Genomic DNA, 18,422 nt, shown 5'->3' with positions numbered 1-18,422 from the left:
TCCACATCCCATTTTGGCGCAATCCCATTTCGCCGTTATCCCATTTTGCCCCCATCCCATTTTCGCGACATTTCACAGGCCAAGTGTCATTTTACCACCGTGTCATACCACTAGCGCCACATTCCATGTTGTCGCCATGCCGTTTTGCCGTCATCCCATTTCGCCGCCATCCCTATTTCGCGACATTTTGGATTGTGGCAAAATTGGGATTTGGCGAAAACGGAATGTCTTCCTAGTTGAATAACGCAGTATAGTAGTATAGTGAGGCTTGGCAAGAAGAATAAATAAAAAATGGGATGGCGGCCAAATGGGATGGTGTCAAAATGGGATGTTGCGCAATTGTTATGACACGGTAGTAAAATGACGCTTGGCTTGTGAAATGTCGCGACAATGGGATGGGGGCGAAATGGAATGCGGTGAAACGGCATGGCGGCCAAATGGGATATGGTGTCAAAATGGGATGTCGCGCTATTGTTATGACATGTTAGTAAAATGACGTTTGGCTTGTGAAATGTCGCGAAAATGGGATGGGGCAAAAAATGGGACGGCGGCAAAATGGGATTGCACCAAAATGGGATGTGGAACTAAAACCACCCCCACCACTCAGCGTAGAGGCTCTAAACAAGAAAAGAAAAAATAATAATAAAAGGTATGCATTACTTTGTGGAATGCGATATTTTTCCATTTTTACATTTTTACAAATCGCGGTTTTAGGTTCGACGTGATTTGTAAAATATTTTTACATTTTTACAAATCACGGGTAAACAAGAACTAATAGAATACAGAGGAAAATGGCACCACCCGAGCAAAAGTTTCAAAAGAAAATGTTAGTGTTTCTGGCAGCAAATCGGAAAGAGTGAACTGCCAAGCAGTTGCATTGCCTGTGACAAAATTTTATTATTAAATTCCCAATGAAAAGCCCTCCTTTTTTCTACCAATTTTTGGGGGCATTTTCAAGAAATAGTTGGAGGCTTTACAGTACAAGTATATGCCTTCTACAATATCTGTTGTACATGTATTTAGATTTTCATGCAACACAATCTCCCTACCTGTAGCCTCAGTCAGCAGTGCATGATCTACCTCAGCTGCATCAGTAGTTGCTTCATCTGCAAAGTAACATCAAGGAAACATGTTTTACTATAAGGAATCAGACAAGTTTGTCTTAACGAAGTCACAGAATGCCAGCTGGATAAATACATATTGCACTACAAAGCATGTGTATAGCTTGACTGCTTCAAGACAGCTTGCACTACGTGTACATAATTAGGAATCCTATCAATTCCATGACAATATTTATGAAAGAAACAGAATTCTGTACAAACACAAGTGCCGATTGAAAACTTCAAGTGATCAGCAAGCCATCCGGCGCAGTTCGTGGCTCCTATAGTTTTTTATAATTTTTTTTTTATAAATGGTATTGTATTTCATGATTCCTGCATAGCAATTAGCATACACATCAGATTTAATGTTTTTCCAGATTGCATGCAGAAGTAAAGGCGATCAGAGGCGTGGAACATGCTCCAGATGTTGTAAAAAGCTTGTGCAAAGTAAAAAGGTCTTACTATTCCAGACTGTTATTTCTGGAAAACATCTATTTGGAGACTAACCACGACTCCAACAAAACAGATGGTTTTATAAATTAGTGTCAATTTTCTATTTTCCTCACTTTCTACTAACTAGCTATTAAAATAACTTCAACACGTACACAACAGATTAAGTGTAGTTCACAATGAGAAATAAACAAGTCGCGTAAGGCGAAAATACAACATTTAGTCAAGTAGCTGTCGAACTCACAGAATGAAACTGAACGCAATGCCATTTTTCAGCAAAGACCGTATACTCGTAGCATCGTCAGTCCACCGCTCATGGCAAAGGCAGTGAAATTGACAAGAAGAGCGGGGTAGTAGTTGCGCTAAGAAGGATAGCACGCTTTTCTGTACCTCTCTTTATTTTAACTTTCTGAGCGTGTTTTTAATCCAAACATATCATATCTATATGTTTTTGGAATCAGGAACCGACAAGGAATAAGATGAAAGTGTTTTTAAATTGATTTGGACAATTTAATTTTGATAATAATTTTTATATATTTAATTTTCAGAGCTTGTTTTTAATCCGAATATAACATATTTATATGTTTTTGGAATCAGCAAATGATGGAGAATAAGATAAACGTAAATTTGGATCGTTTTATAAATTTTTATTTTTTTTTACAATTTTCAGATTTTTAATGACCAAAGTCATTAATTAATTTTTAAGCCACCAAGCTGAAATGCAATACCGAAGTCCGGGCTTCGTCGAAAATTACTAGACCAAAATTTCAACCAATTTGGTTGAAAAATGAGGGCGTGACAGTGCCGCCCCAACTTTCACGAAAAGCCGGATATGACGTCATCAAAGACATTTATCAAAAAAATGAAAAAAACGTTCGGGGATTTCATACCCAGGAACTCTCATGTCAAATTTCATAAAGATCGGTCCAGTAGTTTAGTCTGAATCGCTCTACACACACACACACACACACACACAGACACACGCACATACACCACGACCCTCGTTTCGATTCCCCCTCGATGTTAAAATATTTAGTCAAAACTTGACTAAATATAATAATATGTACACCAGGGAACATACTCCTTACAGACACACCAATATAACTATACAAAAGAAGAAGCAACAAAACACAAACCTCTGTTGTCGGATTCCTGCGATCGGCTCTGCAAAGTGTGAAGAAGTTCCCCAATATCTGAAAAAATCCCACAATTACACCTACAGCAAACCACTGATGATCCAAGCCATCTAATAATTATGTTGCATTGAAAAGATCAATACCAATTAATTTACTGTTTTAGGTCACTGCCACATCTACAGAATTAGCCTTCTTCCTAAGCATAATTGTGCGATACAAAAGGAAAAAAACCAGTTCAAGACGTTGTGATAACTTCTATGTAGTACAAGAACTAATAGAATACAGATGAAAATGACACCACCTGAGCGAAAGTTAAAAAAACAAAAAAACCTGTTGTGTTTCTAGCAGCAAATAGGAAAGAGTGAACTGCCAAGCAGTTGCATTGCCTGTGACAAAATTATATCCTTTAATTCCCAATGAAAAGCCCTCCTTTTTTCTACCCATTTTTTGGGGGCATTTTCAAGAATTAGATGTAGGCTTTACAGTGCAAGTATATGCCTTCTACAATATCTGTTGTACATGTATTTAGATTTTCATGCAACACAATCTCCCTACCTGTAGCCTCAGTCAGCAGTGCATGATCTACCTCAGCTGCATCAGTAGTTGCTTCTTCTGCAAAGTAACATCAAGGAAACATGTTTTACTATAAGGAATCAGACAAGTTTGTCTTAATGAAGTCACAGAATGCCAGCTGGATAAATACATATTGCACTACAAAGCATGTGTATAGCTTGACTGCTTCAAGACAGCTTGCACTACGTGTACATAATTAGGAATCCTATCAATTCCATGACAATATTTATGAAAAAAACAGAATTCTGTACAAACACAAGTGCCGTATGAAAACTTCAAGTGATCAGCAAGCCATCCGGCGCAGTTCGTGGCTCCTATAGTTTTTTATAATTTTTTTTTATAAATGGTATTGTATTTCATGATTCCTGCATAGCAATTAGCATACACATCAGATTTAATGTTTGTCCAGATTGCAGAAGTAAAGGCGATCAGAGGCGTGGAACATGCTCCAGATGTTGTAAAAAGCTTGTGCAAGGTAAAAAGGTCTTACTATTCCAGACTGTTATTTCTTTATCGCGGAATTGGTCACGCACTGCTAAACTGCAGATGAAAATCTGCCTAAATGGTTTTCAGATTCAAGGTAAGGTTCGATTCTATAGTTTTGTTCTACCGGTTCCTCAGTACAAAACTCCCCCCCTCCTCTCTCTCTCTCTCTCTCTCTAAATAAATATTTATTAAGAGAGAGAGAGAGAGAGAGAGAGAGAGAGAGAGAGAGAGAGAGAGAGAGAAGAAGAAGAATTGCTAATACTGACACTGAAAATGCAGAAGCCCGCTTATAAGGTAGTTGGGCTTGGGTTACTCCTTACATCTGAGAGCTCTGTAATAAGGAACCTCGGTTATAAGGAGTAAAAAATTCGTCCCAGAGCGCTCCTTATAAGCGGGCCCGACTGTATTCTGCAGAAAAGTCTACTCTTTCATTGACTGTTGGCCATAATTGGTAGTTGCATTGTGTGCAAATCCTTGTACAATTGTTTGCTAAGGGTACACTTTTAACATAACTTATCTAAGGCTCAAGAGTTTATACACCAAATCTGATATATAATTATGCTGTTTGCATTATCTTTTCTGCATACATTTTCAAACTTACAGTAACCAACTCTTCTTTGCCACCTAACTCATCACACATACAAACACCTACCTCCTGTTATGAACGCTTCTTCCTGAAGTGTTGTTATGTTGGCAGCAGCATTTGCTTCTTCTGAAAATAATACACAATATACATGTTACATCTCTTTCGGTGCACATATCCACACAATAACTCCATGTACCAAGAACTAATTGGTATGCCGTCCTGACTAAACACAGGAAAAGGATGTGTGTCAACGTTTTGTAGTAATCTTCATTCTGAAATCATGAATAATGATGTCCACAGTTTCTTCAACCAATATAAAAATTAGAACTGTCAGTATTGACATTCTGTTAATTAAAAAGAAGAAACAAGGAACAAGTCGCGTAAGGTGAAATTACTACATTTAGTCAAGCTGTGGAACCCACAGAATGAAACTGAACGCACTGCATTTTTTCACAATGACCGTAGTCCGCCGCTTGTGCATAACGGAGTGAAACTGACGAGCCTGTTCAGCGCGTTAGTGGTTTTGCTGTGCTGCATATCACGCTTTTCTGTACCTCTCTTCGTTTTAACTTTCTGAGCGTGTTTTTATTCCAAACATATCATATCTATATGTTTTTGGAATCAGGAACCGACAAGGAATAAGATGAAATTGTTTTTAAATCGATTTTGGAAATTTAATTTTGATCATAATTTTTATATTTTTAATTTTCAGAGCTTGTTTTTAATCCAAATATTTATATGTTTTTGGAATCAGGAAATGATGTAGAATAAGATAAACGTAAATTTGGATCGGTTTATATAAAAACAAAAATTATTACAATTTTCAGATTTTTAATGACCAAAGTCATTAATTAGTTTTTAAGCCAACAAGCTGAAATGCAATACTGAAGTCCGGCCTTCGTCGAAGATTGCTTTACAAAAATGTCAATCAATTTGATTGAAAAATGAGTGTGTGACAGTGCCGCCTCAACTTTTACCAAAAGACGGATATGACGTCATGAAAAGTATTTATCGAAAAAACGAAAAAAGTGTCCGGGGATATCATTCCCAGGAACTCTCATGTCAAATTTCATAAAGATCGGTCCAGTAGTTTGGTCTACACACACACACACACGCACAGACACACGCACATACACCACGACCCTCGTCTCGATTCCCCTTCTATGTTAAAACATTTAGTCAACACTTGACTAAATGTAAAAATGAAAAGCATAAGATTAGGATAAGATTTCTTATAATCCTGTGAGGTTACCCTCATGGAAATCTGAACTGTTTTCACATGGAAAAGCAAGTTGCCTTTAAGTACATTTATTTTTCTTACATGCATGTTTTTATATTTCCAAGCCCTGATACTTTCGCTGTAAATTTAGCTCCTTTATGATGCGCATATGTGCACACAAGATTATATGGACACGACGAGAGTCTGCATGGAGTAGACTCATAATGTCATATAAATCCTTCCTCAAACATGGGTATTAGATGCACGCCGATAGAGATAACTGGTTTAGAAACAAGCGCAGCTACCGATTGAGCTATTTCCCTGCCTCTGGAGTAATCATAAAGACACAACTGAGAAAAATATTAACTTAATTGACAACAGTGTGACCATGATGTAAAAATGAATACTCCACATACACATTGTTTGTTTTTGTTCTTCTTCTGCTGTTGTTGAAGGCACAGTACGTCTCCCGTAAACCATCACAGATACTGTCAGGCTTTTACACACAGTACAAATACCCTTTCATTTACACACTCACTGCTTTTGAACATCCGAGGTGCCCTACGTAAAAAGCGAGCAATTTTAAAAGAATGATTTTTGCTGATTGTCTGTTAACAAAATCGAACGGTGCGTTTTGGCGCTAGACCTAACTTAAAATCTAAATAACAAATTGACAGCTTGTTACACAAACATTCTCAAATCATAAAAGAATTTTTCATCAAGACAAGATTAGTACAATTAAAAGTTTTGAAAGTTTGAAAAAAGAAAAGCCCGGAAACGTGTAACACAAAACATCTTTCTCGAAGCAGACGACGGTTCTGCATAGTACCAGTTCCTTTGAACAGTCGTAAGCCATCGCTAGAGTTCTTGTGAATTGCATGCAGCCCTCTGTTGTGTTTGGATTTAGAGGTACATAATAACGTGCTATTGCAGATAAGCTTACAGCGAGTCGCATTGGAAATCACAAACTGACGACTACATTGTGAAAAAAGGCAAACTGGATCACACGGGTTCACAATGCCTATGGGGTAAGATAAACCACACAAAAATAAATTCTTTGAAATTAGCTCGCTCTTTACGGAGGGCACCTAAGATGTTTTAAAGCGGTGAGTGTTTAAATGAAAGGGTGTTTGTACTGTGTGTAAAAGCCTGACAGTATCTGTGATGGTTACGGGAGGCTTACTGTGCCTTAAAGTAAAGAAAAGTTTTGCTCGTTAAAGCAAGTTACCCAGGCCGTCAGCTGACATCCTACAGGCAGCAAAAGAGTTAAACTTTTCCACACAAAAAAGGTACTTGTCACTTGCACAAAGAACACTAAACCTTCCATACCTTTTTCTTGTCCATATATACGTAGCAACCCGCTGACTCCAGGCACAGCAGGCTCAACGGAGTCAACAGCACTGTAGCAGAAATTTAGCCATTTTCAGTTTACCGATAATACGTTACATTTACAGGAAAAGACACAGTATGTAGGAATACCTTAATTCTTCAAACATTGACGCTTAAATTAATACATTCCACAAGAAAAAGTATAAATCTAACAGTCAAATACAAAGTGCTTTCCTTGTGTTCCGCTACCTAAATGCTTCTAGTGGTTTTCCTTCTTCAAAGTAATGGCTAAAGGGGCTACACAATATGCCTTTTATACCTTCTGACAAACAAACACAGTACCACTCTTAAGTGCATTGTACTCCAAGACATTTTCAGGTATGTACCAAACTGAAAATGGAAGACAATGCATCACATACCATTTCTCCAAAGTAATGGTTGCATTTAGCAAGGCCAGTAGATCTTTTTTCCCCATGGAGCTGGGGTCGCGCACATTTACGCCTTCAGGCCAGCCATGCGCTTTGACCTCCTTCTTGTGGACTTCCTTGTAAGGGAAACAGCTCCCCATTCCAGGACAGGCCCCTGAAACAACATAAAGTACATCAATCCAAACAGCTGAAAGATAAATATATACACTCTTCAAGATTATTTTGTGTTTGTTGCTCTCATGTCAACATGTCAGCTTTATTGTGATCCAGATTACAACTTACTCTGATGTGTATGTTATGCAGCATGCGCTTAATCGTTTTCTTTCAATAATATAAACATCAGAGCCACAAATTGCCACCAATGGCTTGCTGATCAGTGGAAGTGTTCACACGTGTGTTTTCCTAAACTCCCATGACCTAAAGCTAAACCCACGTAATCTTGAGTGATCATTAAGAGCCAGTAATAATTTCCGCAAGAAATTGTGAACTACGATGAACTCGCGTGTTGGTGGTGAGTGGGTCGGGGTATAAGAAAAAGTCTTACTTGTGGCAAGGTTCAAATGTGCTCGAACCTTTTCCCTCATGAGGCTAGGTGGCAGAGCTGTTGTCACCTTGCATGTATCTGCAACGTGAAAGAAAAATAACATGAACATTTACAACTGGTGCACACACCAGAATGAGTTTGGGATTTACCCCCAAAATACACAGCAATTCTAATTATTTTCTCAGCAGGTGTTGGAACATAAACAGCATTGCTAACCTGCTGGACAGCTGCATCAGTTTAATTTAACAGAATATATATTAACTTGGAACCAGGTATACAGCTGGAAAACATATAAGATTTTTATCCCCCAGAGGGATAAATTGTAATGAATGATGCCAGTTCTGTGAGCAATGTAGCTGTCTTGATGAACTACCTAAATATATCAACACTATCACACAGTTTGCTTCATAAAGAAAGTAACAATTTGACCCAACAATTAAAACAAATGATAAAAGGCACATCAAGCACCATCTTTTTTTTTCTCATAATAATTTGAAGTTGATTAAAGGCACAGTAAGCCTCCCGTAAACCATCACAGAGCTCCCCGAGCGTCTACATACAGTACAAGCATACTTCCATTTGAACGCTCACCGAACGGGAACATCCTGGCTGCTTTCTGTCGAGCGTGAGAAATTTTCAAAGAATTTATTTTCGTGGACTTAGCTTTTACCAATAATGGCGCCTCGTTTTGGTGCTGGCTGTTATGAATATTCAATACCGGAAATCACGCCCGGACAGTAAGCCTCCCGTAAACTACTGTCAGGCTTTTATAGTACACACAGTACAAACACCCTTCCATTTGAACGCTCACCAAACGGGAACATCCTAGGTGCCCTACGTAAAGAGCGAGCAATTTTTAAATAATTAATTTTGCAGATTGTCAAAAATGAGTTACTTCCCTTCGCGTCTCATTCAGAAAAGCCCGGAAGCAGGGTCACGCAAGGGTCGTAGCAGACGACGGTTTATCAGTACATATCGCCGTTCCTCTCAACAGTCAAAAGCCATCGCTAGAGTTCTCGTGAACCACAGCCGTTTGTTTCGTGCATAAAAACGTGCTATTGTAGATAAGCTCACATCGAGTCGCATTCAAATGACTAACTGACGACTACATTGTGAAAAAGGGAAACTGGATCACACGGGTTCACGATGGCTCAGGGGTAAGATAAACCACGCAAAAATAAATTCTTTGAAAATTGTTCGCTCTTTACGGAGGGCACCTAGGATGTTCTCAATCGGTGAGTGTTTAAATGAAAGGGTGTTTGTACTGTGTGTAAGAGCCTGACCATATCTGTGATGGTTTACGGGAGGCTTACTGTGCCTTTAACATAAACACAAACACAGTGAAATGCTGATAATTATATTCTTACAGGCTGAGGCTATTTCTCTGCTGAGAATTCTGGAATCCTTGAGGACTTTGAAAATGGCCCCGACACCATACATTTCGCACGCTGGAGGCAGGTTTCACAATCTTCAATCACAGACTTCCTTTTTTTTCAACAAAATCAATCTTGACAGAGATCTTTGAAATAGTGTTTTTATTAAAGCCTTACATCCTCCTGGATGGAATCAAGACAAAAACTTGTATGGAGACGCATTCTTGTCGACATAATGTGATAGCTTGTTACAGTACTCTATCAAACAAAGGGATAGACGTAAACAGAATTGGGTAACGATTTATTCAAAGAATATTGTCCAGAGGCTTTAATAAATGAAGCAATAACAATGCAAGCAAAATATCATTTCCGAGCTCAGTGAAAAAAGCAGCAAATAAGGACTAATTATGGGAATTCCGTTCTTCTGAACTGCTATTTCGCTGTGATGCACGTCATGAGCATACCTTCAAAAGTAACAATGTTAATTGCACTCCATTTCTCACTTTAAAAAAAAAGTAGAATCATTGACCAATAGAAAAAAACGAGTTTGGAATTTTTTTTGCATATTCTTGGGGAATAAATACCTGAAAATGTAACCCTACCCTCTAAATGGTGACATCATGACAGCGAAAAAAAATATACAGAACAAGTCATGTGAAGCGATAATAAAACATTAAGTTGGTTTGAAACTAAAAGATCAACATTGGAATCAGGGACGAGTCATTAACAATGCTAGTGAGATTTGGCTAGCCGAAACCAGAAGACCGAGACGGGTTGCCTCCGCGAAGCATATGAACAAAACGGGCGATTTTTCTCATTTGAGCAGATTTTCACACTAAGCATGGCATATCTGTTTATACATTGAGATCCAGGAAATCCAAAGGATACAATGCAATAACTTTTGAATCTGTAATCAAAAGTGTTATTGTTATTTGCAATTTTTAGAATGTTATGTACCAAATTTTATAATACATTTCATAACTTGACGAAATTTAAAACAAGTCGCGTAAAGCGATATAAAAACATGTAGTCAATCTATAGGCATCAAATTGAAGGATAAACTAAAAAAAAAAACCAGTCCGATCGGCGAGACTAAATTCAGATAGTCTCGGCTAACCATACCCGAAAACCGTCACGGATCACACTCATCTCCGCGAAGCATACTCAACCTGTTTTCTTTAATTCTGAACGCGTTTTTAAAGTAAACATAACATATGTATATATATATATATATTTTAAATCAGGAGAAGATAAGAAGTACAATGCAGTAGTGTTTGAATCTGTAATGAAATATTCGTTTTTGATGACAATTTTAATGAGCGAACTAATTCACTTATTTTCAAGCTACCTGGCTCAAATGCAATATCAAAGTCCCGACTTAATCAAAGATTACTTAACAGGTCCGCCTCAACTATCACAAAAACGGAAATGACGTCATCAAAGACTGTGGCAGAGTACCTTAACGCAGTCCTAGTATATCCACTACTGACTGAACTGTGGCATAGTACCTGGACGCAGTCCCAGTATATCCACTACAGACTGAACTGTGGCATAGTACATGGACGCTGTCCCAGTATATCCACTACAGACTGAACCTTACTGTCTTGCATTTTCTACAACTACTCTGCACACATAAAAAAAAACCAACCCCTCTCGCACGCACACATGCAAGTACGCACGCATCAACACTCACGCATCAACACACACACACACACACACACACACATAAGCTAACACAAAAGAACACGTGCGCACAACGCTTGCGCGCACGCTTACACACACACACACACACACACACACACACACACACGCACGCACGCACACACACACACACACACACACACACGAACACGTGCGCGCAACGCTCGGCCGCACGCACACACACACACACACACACACACACACACACACACAGCTAGATAATACATCATCTGATATGTTTCCTTGTTCATATGCTTTTTTCAAGTCATAAACGTAAACAATGAATGGTTTTACTGGGATTTTGTGCAGCGTTTTGTATTATCTGCGTTGTTGTCGGATTTAAATACTCTCTCAAAAACTGGGTATCAAATCACGACCGATAAGATTTTCCCCTTTTCGATTAAAAAGTACAATGAGATTTAGTCAGAACCATAACATTATTCTTCCAAAAACACTTATTAACATCCATGTAAAAGAAACACAACTCTGTTCATCAAATTATCTCACCCTTTGCAAGAAACGTATGGCGAAGGCACATTTCGCGCCGCGGTGCAGATGACGCAATTAACTCTCGTGACGAAACGATTGGTTCGTGACGTCGCGTCATCAACCGTTCATGAATGGCCCTTGTATGAATGGCATTCTTTCTGTTGGGATGACGTGTGAACCTCATCATTAGTGACTTGTGAACCTCATCATTAGTGACTTGGAAAATCGGTCGGATTTAGGTATCCCCGAAGTCGGTCGGAATTGGATACACTTACCAGGCTACACTCTTCCACACTGACAGGCGCGCGCGCACGTACGCACGCACATATGCAACAATAACAATGACAAAAATCAAACTTTTAAAAGCACTTGAAAGTTAATAAACAAAGCAACTATTGATTCCCTACGATTATATGATCGTGACTGGCTCTCTTTCCAAGTTGGAACGTTTTCAATCTGCTGTCTGACGTCATCAAAGTGTTGAAAAACGTACGGCGATGTCTATAAAACTCTCACTTGACCACAACATTCACAATGCAGTGCATTCAAGGATTGAAAAAAAACACTGGCGTTGATCAAACACAATCACTGAATGTTGTTATTTTACAAATGAATCTGCTTAACATTTGGTAAGAAATGACCGTCAAAGTGCCGGGCGGTTGTGAGAATTCAAGGTTTTCAGAGACAGACAGTAAATAGCGTGCTCTGAAATAAACACATGCCGAAAAATTCTTTAGTCAGCCAGTTGATCATCTGCCTGACAACGGATAGGAAGTATAAAATTGGTCGCATCATGGCAATTTGCTGTGTATGGCGGTCATAGCAGACGATTTGTCTTCAGGACGGTCGTGAGAAAAAATGAGACAGACACCTTGCCCGAGTGACTAGACAGTAAATAACGTGCTCTGAAATAAACACATGCCGAAAAATTCTTTAGTCAGCCAGTTGATCATCTGCCTGACAACGGATAGGAAGTGTAAAATTGGTTGAATCATGACAATTTGCTGTGTATGGCGATTATAGCAGACGATTTGTCTGCAGGGCGGTCGTGAGAAAAAATGAGACAGACACCTTGCCCGAGTTACTAGACAGTAAATAACGTGCTCTGAAATAAACACATGCCGAAAAATTCTTTAGTCAGCCAGTTGATTATCTGCCTGACAACGGATAGGAAGTGTAAAATTGGTTGCATCATGACAATTTGCTGTGTATGGCGGTTATAGCGGACGATTTGTCTGCAGGGCGGTCGTGAGAAAAAATGAGACAGACACCTTGCCCGAGTGACAAAATGACCAAGCGCAAGTAGAATAAGCCGTAGTTAGCCTTTCAAAACCCTTTCATATCGTGATTTGATGGAAATTGCTACTTATTAAAAGCATGTTACGTCCAAACCTTTTAACAGCCATTCCAACTGAACAGATTTGTAATTAACGTTTTTGAGACAGACACATTTAGAAAAAAGACCGTTTACTTCACATGCGATTGTATCGACTAAACATAAACACATTCATTGTTTTTTTTAACTAAGTGTGTTCATCTATCTCTGTTCTTTGGTTTCTAATGTACTTTTCACTGGATTTCTTTGTGTGTTTTTGTACTGGTGCCTTTGTCTATTGCAATGTGGCTAAAAAGGGAAATCGTGTCTGTCTCATTTCTCACGACCGACCTACCTTTTTCGCTGGTGGGGAATACAAACTTGACTTAAATTCGATCAAAGTTTATTTTTCATATGTAAATTCCGAAGACATTCGACACAGACCAGTGAAAATTCACGACTCAACAAAACGAAACATTTTATTTGATATCAAAGTTAGGGACATACCCGACTCTGAAGACTGTGAAACCTGTCTGGATTGGCCTTCTCCCTGTCATACAGGAAGACGCAAGTGTCCAATCCAGCGTTCTTGAAGTCAACTAACTGGGGAAAAGAAAGAAATAATCACGTATGAAGACATCAATAACACTGTGTATTCAGCACGTCCCTGTTCTTTGTTTCTTACACATGCAGACACATACATGGTCAATTGTATCAAAAATTGAGCATCACAAGTTTTCACAGCATTCTCTTCTTTTCAGATTGAGTTTTTTTCTGTTTTATCCAACACTGGTATTTATGCATGGTCAACATGACAGGAAAACTACAATCACTCATAGGCGCTGACAACTTGGATACCCTGCTTTTCCACATAATCACAGAGGTAAAGGAAGCTTCCACTTTACAGTTACAGTACAGGGATGATCAAATCCCCCCCCCCTTTTTTTTTTAAATATTGTTTCTTTTCTTAAGAAACAGCCTTTCCTGGTACCAAAATGCATGAAAATAATACCTTTTTTTTTCTTTTTTTAGAAACCGGATTCTCTGGTTTTATAAGTTTTCAAAAAATGGATTTCCATTGAGAACGGGAAAGGTGTTAGCCCTGTAGGCGTTTGCAATGGTCTCCATGGAAGTTGCACTTACTGAAATTTGTTAGCAATCTGTTTCGTGCAATCCACATCTGAAACGTAAAAATACTTTACCACACTCCGAAGCTTGTCTCTCAGCTTGTTGTGGTCTGCCTTGCTTGACGCGTTCATTGCAGCAGCCTTCACCCTGCACGCTTCTTTTTCCTCAGGGGAAGCATTCTTCCACCTTGATCCACCCTCTTTGAAGGTTTCAGCGCGGGAGCCTTGAGCTAAAACATAGTGTTGAACAATGAATCAATGGTTCTTGACAATATCAACGTTGTTATCTATCTATGTTGTGTCTGTAATATAACTGCAGTTCACTCATACTTGTCATTGTTTTAACACGGAATTCTACTTTATCTACGTACATATATATATATTCTCTCCCAAAAAAGAAACTTGACACAGGTAAACATTGATTTTTGTCAAATAATTATGTTAGAGGAAAGCACCAAAATTCAGTTTGAAATTTGTCAGTTGCATTGTTGCAAACCATTAAACCACAAAAAGAATATAATAAAACCGATACTTTACTGGGTGGTCGCCCTTTTATTGAATTGCAAAAATCTTCTCTGCACAAAAATTATGTGCATGGCGCCGTGATGTTTTTGCCTCTGTCTAAGCCTCAAGTGGCAGAGATGAGAAAGCCATATCAACCGCAATTCTGTGACCCCGCGCCTGCAATTAAGGTGCGGAAAATGCCACGACTGACTAAAGCCCAGTGCCATAATGCTATTGTCCGGTTGCAAGCAGGTACAACTAATGAAGATGTTGCAAGGCATGTTGGTGTGTCCCAACAAACTGTATGTGCATGAATGGAGCTCTTTTAAATGCCACTTAAAGTGTACAGGACAGACCAAGGTCAGGCCGACCTAGAGTTACCACACCGGCTCAGGATCGGTATTTCAGGGTGAGACAGCTCCGTGAACGGTTCACAATACCGCTACGCAGATTCCGGGGGTGCCTCTCCCAAAAAGGAAACTTGAAAAAAGAACATCATGGCGCCATGCACATGGTTTTTGTGAAGAAAATATTTATGCAATTCAATAAAAGGGAGACCACCCAGTAAAGTATCGGTTCAATTATGTTCTTTTTGTGGTTTAAAGTCAATAGCCCGGCGGAAATTTTGCTGGCCCGGTACGTACCACAGTTGATCTGCAGTGTTTAAATGTCTTTAAAACTGAATACTACAACCAAAAGGGTTGATTTGACTAGAATTGTCATTGGCCAGCCGAGGATGTGAACATCCCTGGACACGTAAAATTTTTTTTTTAAAAAGTCAGCGCCTTTTGGTTTTAGACACCTGATGATTTATAGCAGCTTCGGTTGACAAGCTGATTGCTTATAAACTTCATTTTTATCCACAAAAAAATAAAGAAATAAAAAAATTCATACCGTTCTTTAATTGACTAGACATAAACACATGGAATGCATGATGGGGCATCTTGACAGCTTTTTTTATCTGCAGGTAATCTGAAACACAAAGTGACACACAATGTATACTTATCAATTTTTATCCTACATACGTGAGAGAGACACCCGTGAGATAATAATCGTTCAAATCACACGTGTGTATATCATGTAAATGAGGTCATGTCAAGCAAGTCTGGCAGGGACCTGTTTTTCCACTGCTTATGATGCCAAAGTCACCGAGACAAACATTATTATAGAAACACAAATTGCGCTCGCTTATTACCCTCGATGAATCTTTAGAACTAACACGTCACGCCACACTTTCAGAGTGACGTTTCTTTGCTTTGACGTAATAGATTGCACGAGGCTTTAGAAGAGATCGAGGTTCTAAAACAAGCGTCTTCAATTTAGCTGCCTCGAATGCAGGACATTTTCAGTAAAATACACGTAAGTACAGTATGTAGGATAAACAGAATACTACATGGCATGCTGTTCCGTACCAGATTTACACTCGTTGCTTTTTCAAATAGTGAACAGCTCGCTTTCGCTCGCAGTTCAATATTTAAAAAAGCAACTCATGTAAATCTGGTACGACACAGCACGCCATGTAGTATTCTCTATACAGTAAAACCTGTCTCTAACGGACACCCTTGGGGAATGGTAATAGTGTCCCTATTAGACAGGTGTCCCTTCTTCACAGGTGGAGGGGCCGGGGCAATATTTTACAAAGAGCACGTAAAATGAACAAGACACTTTTTGTCAGTCCTGTAGTATGTATTTATTGGATTGAACATGAGACTCACTGAAAATGTGAGTAAACAAATGATACATGTAGCAAACAACAACAACAACAACATCCCCCTCCCCCACCACCTACCCCGTTCCCTTCACACACTGTGCATTCAAACTTACGCAAGTCGGACGTCACAAGCTAAAAATAGCTGACTCTTCATCAGTCATTCAACGGGAAATTCCGCAGTGTGTCTCAGCTCTTGTTTCATTCAGTTTTTCTAGTCTCAGCATAAATGCATGGAACAAAAATTTAGCTGTGTTAACTATTGTTTCCTTCGAACGATTGCTTACAAAGAGAGAGAGATCATCACGTCTTCTTTTTCCGATTTGATCCTCGCGATCTGTGTTTTACCACATCCCATCTCCTTCGCCACATCTCGGCATGATTGGCCGCTATCTAGTTTTTTCAAGGCAGCGACACGCTGCTCTAAAGTCAACGCTTTTCTTTTTCCTGCTGGAGATTCCATTTTCAAACACAGTAGTCTACTGTTGCTTTTGGTTGTGACTGTATCCACAATGCGGAAAAGCGAAAGTGAGCGAAGCGAAAGTGAGTGAGCGAAAGTGGGTCTCCATCTAAACAAGTCACTGATTGGTCAGAAAAGGGACAGGACAACCAATCAACAACCATTTGTGCTACGGCTACCGCTGCCGAGCACTGTCTGCATAACAGTCGAGTTTTCGAAGTTGCGTTTTTATGTACGTTGTGTCCGTTTGTGACAGTGTTTACACTTCCTACGGTCCGAAAAATCGTGTCCGCGTCCGTAAGTGGCAGGTGTCCGCCCGTTAAAGGTTAGTTATTGTTGAAATCGTGTTCGTGCCATGATAAACTGTCCGTATGTAGCAGGTGGCCGTTACAATAAGGGTCCGCTAGACTCAGGTTTTACTGTATATCATATATTTATACTGAAGAACTTTTACGTCAACAACGGCAAGAGATTTGTTTGTTTGTTTGTTTGCTTAACGTCGAAGGGCCATATCAGGGCGGTGCTGCTTTGACATTTAACGTGCGCCACACACAAGACAGAAGTCGCAGCACAGGCTTCATGTCTCACCCAGTCACATTATTCTGACACCGGACCAACCAGTCCTGGCACTAACCCCATAATGCCAGACGCCAGGCGGAGCAGCCACTAGATTGCCAATTTTAAAGTCTTAGGTATGACCCGGCCGGGGTTCGAACCCACGAGCTCCCGATCACGGGGCGGACGCCTTACCACTAGGCCAACCGTGCCGGTTACGGCAAGAGATATTTCAGCAAAGTGAGTGTATCACTATGAGTCTATCAATCACACTCATAGTCCAGGATAAACGTTATTGAAGATTGGAGTTGAAGACTTTTTTTTATGCACTCCCCCAGTGTGGTTCCTGTTAAGTGGGAAAGAAAGGGTCTATGTCAAACAAAAGTGGGTTGATATCCTGTAGGTACATTTCTAGACCAGTGTTTCTTTAAAAAAAAGTCAAATTAAGGCATGACATGCTTGTGGCTAGGCGCTCACAGAGAAAACAGTTACGTATTTATACCTCTTCAGAGAGCATCTCGTACGTGATTTGGAGGGTCAAAGGGTATTATACCCTTAATTCTACGTGATGTGGAACCCTGGACTGATGTAGAAAAGCATGTCAGACTCAAGACTCATCATACTCATACTAGTATTAGTTTTACCAGTCAAGATCGGAATAGAAGATTAGAACATACACGGGTTTTCATTACCTCGACGCAGCAACTAAACCGGCCCTTGTAAAAACAATAGCTACATACAGAATTAAACTCTGACACATCAATCAATCGAATTGCAAAGATTTAAACAAACTTACTGTGAGTGTGAATCCGTCGAGACGTTTCTTGTGGAAAACTCGCGCCTTGAAACGGGCATATGGAGTGATCTCCCTTTGGTCTACCACACAGGACTCTTTCGAAAAAGAATAATAAGGCACCCTGCTTTTCACATTTCAGATTGCGATTCGATTTCTACGTAGAAGATAGTTAAAAAGTCTGACAGCTGTGTCAACTTACCCTGTGTTTATGTTTTGAGTTAAATAAACGAAATAGGTTTAAAAATATCAAATTTCAATCGGAGATGGGGGGGGGGGGGGGGGGGGGGGGGCAGGGGCAGGCTACGCAGTGAGGCTTTGCAAAAATTACCTCCCCTTTTTAGCTCTGTAAAAGGTTGTTTTGATAGAATGAGGTTATTAAGACACTTCTATTGTATAAAATATAAAGTGTAAAGCTAATACTACTGTTTACCAAACGGTAGGAGTGTTGCAAACATGTAAAATTGCCTGAAAATGCTGATTCGGTACCCGAAGCGGACGTCGGCCATTTTCAACTCCAAACGCGACGATTCGTCAGTATACCGT

This window comes from Littorina saxatilis, unplaced genomic scaffold (genome assembly GCF_037325665.1).
Source record: "Littorina saxatilis isolate snail1 unplaced genomic scaffold, US_GU_Lsax_2.0 scaffold_882, whole genome shotgun sequence".
In the NCBI taxonomy this organism is placed as follows: Eukaryota; Metazoa; Mollusca; class Gastropoda; order Littorinimorpha; family Littorinidae; genus Littorina; species Littorina saxatilis.
The sequence above is the reverse complement of the archived record's forward strand: the minus strand, read 5'-3'. Positions refer to the sequence as shown.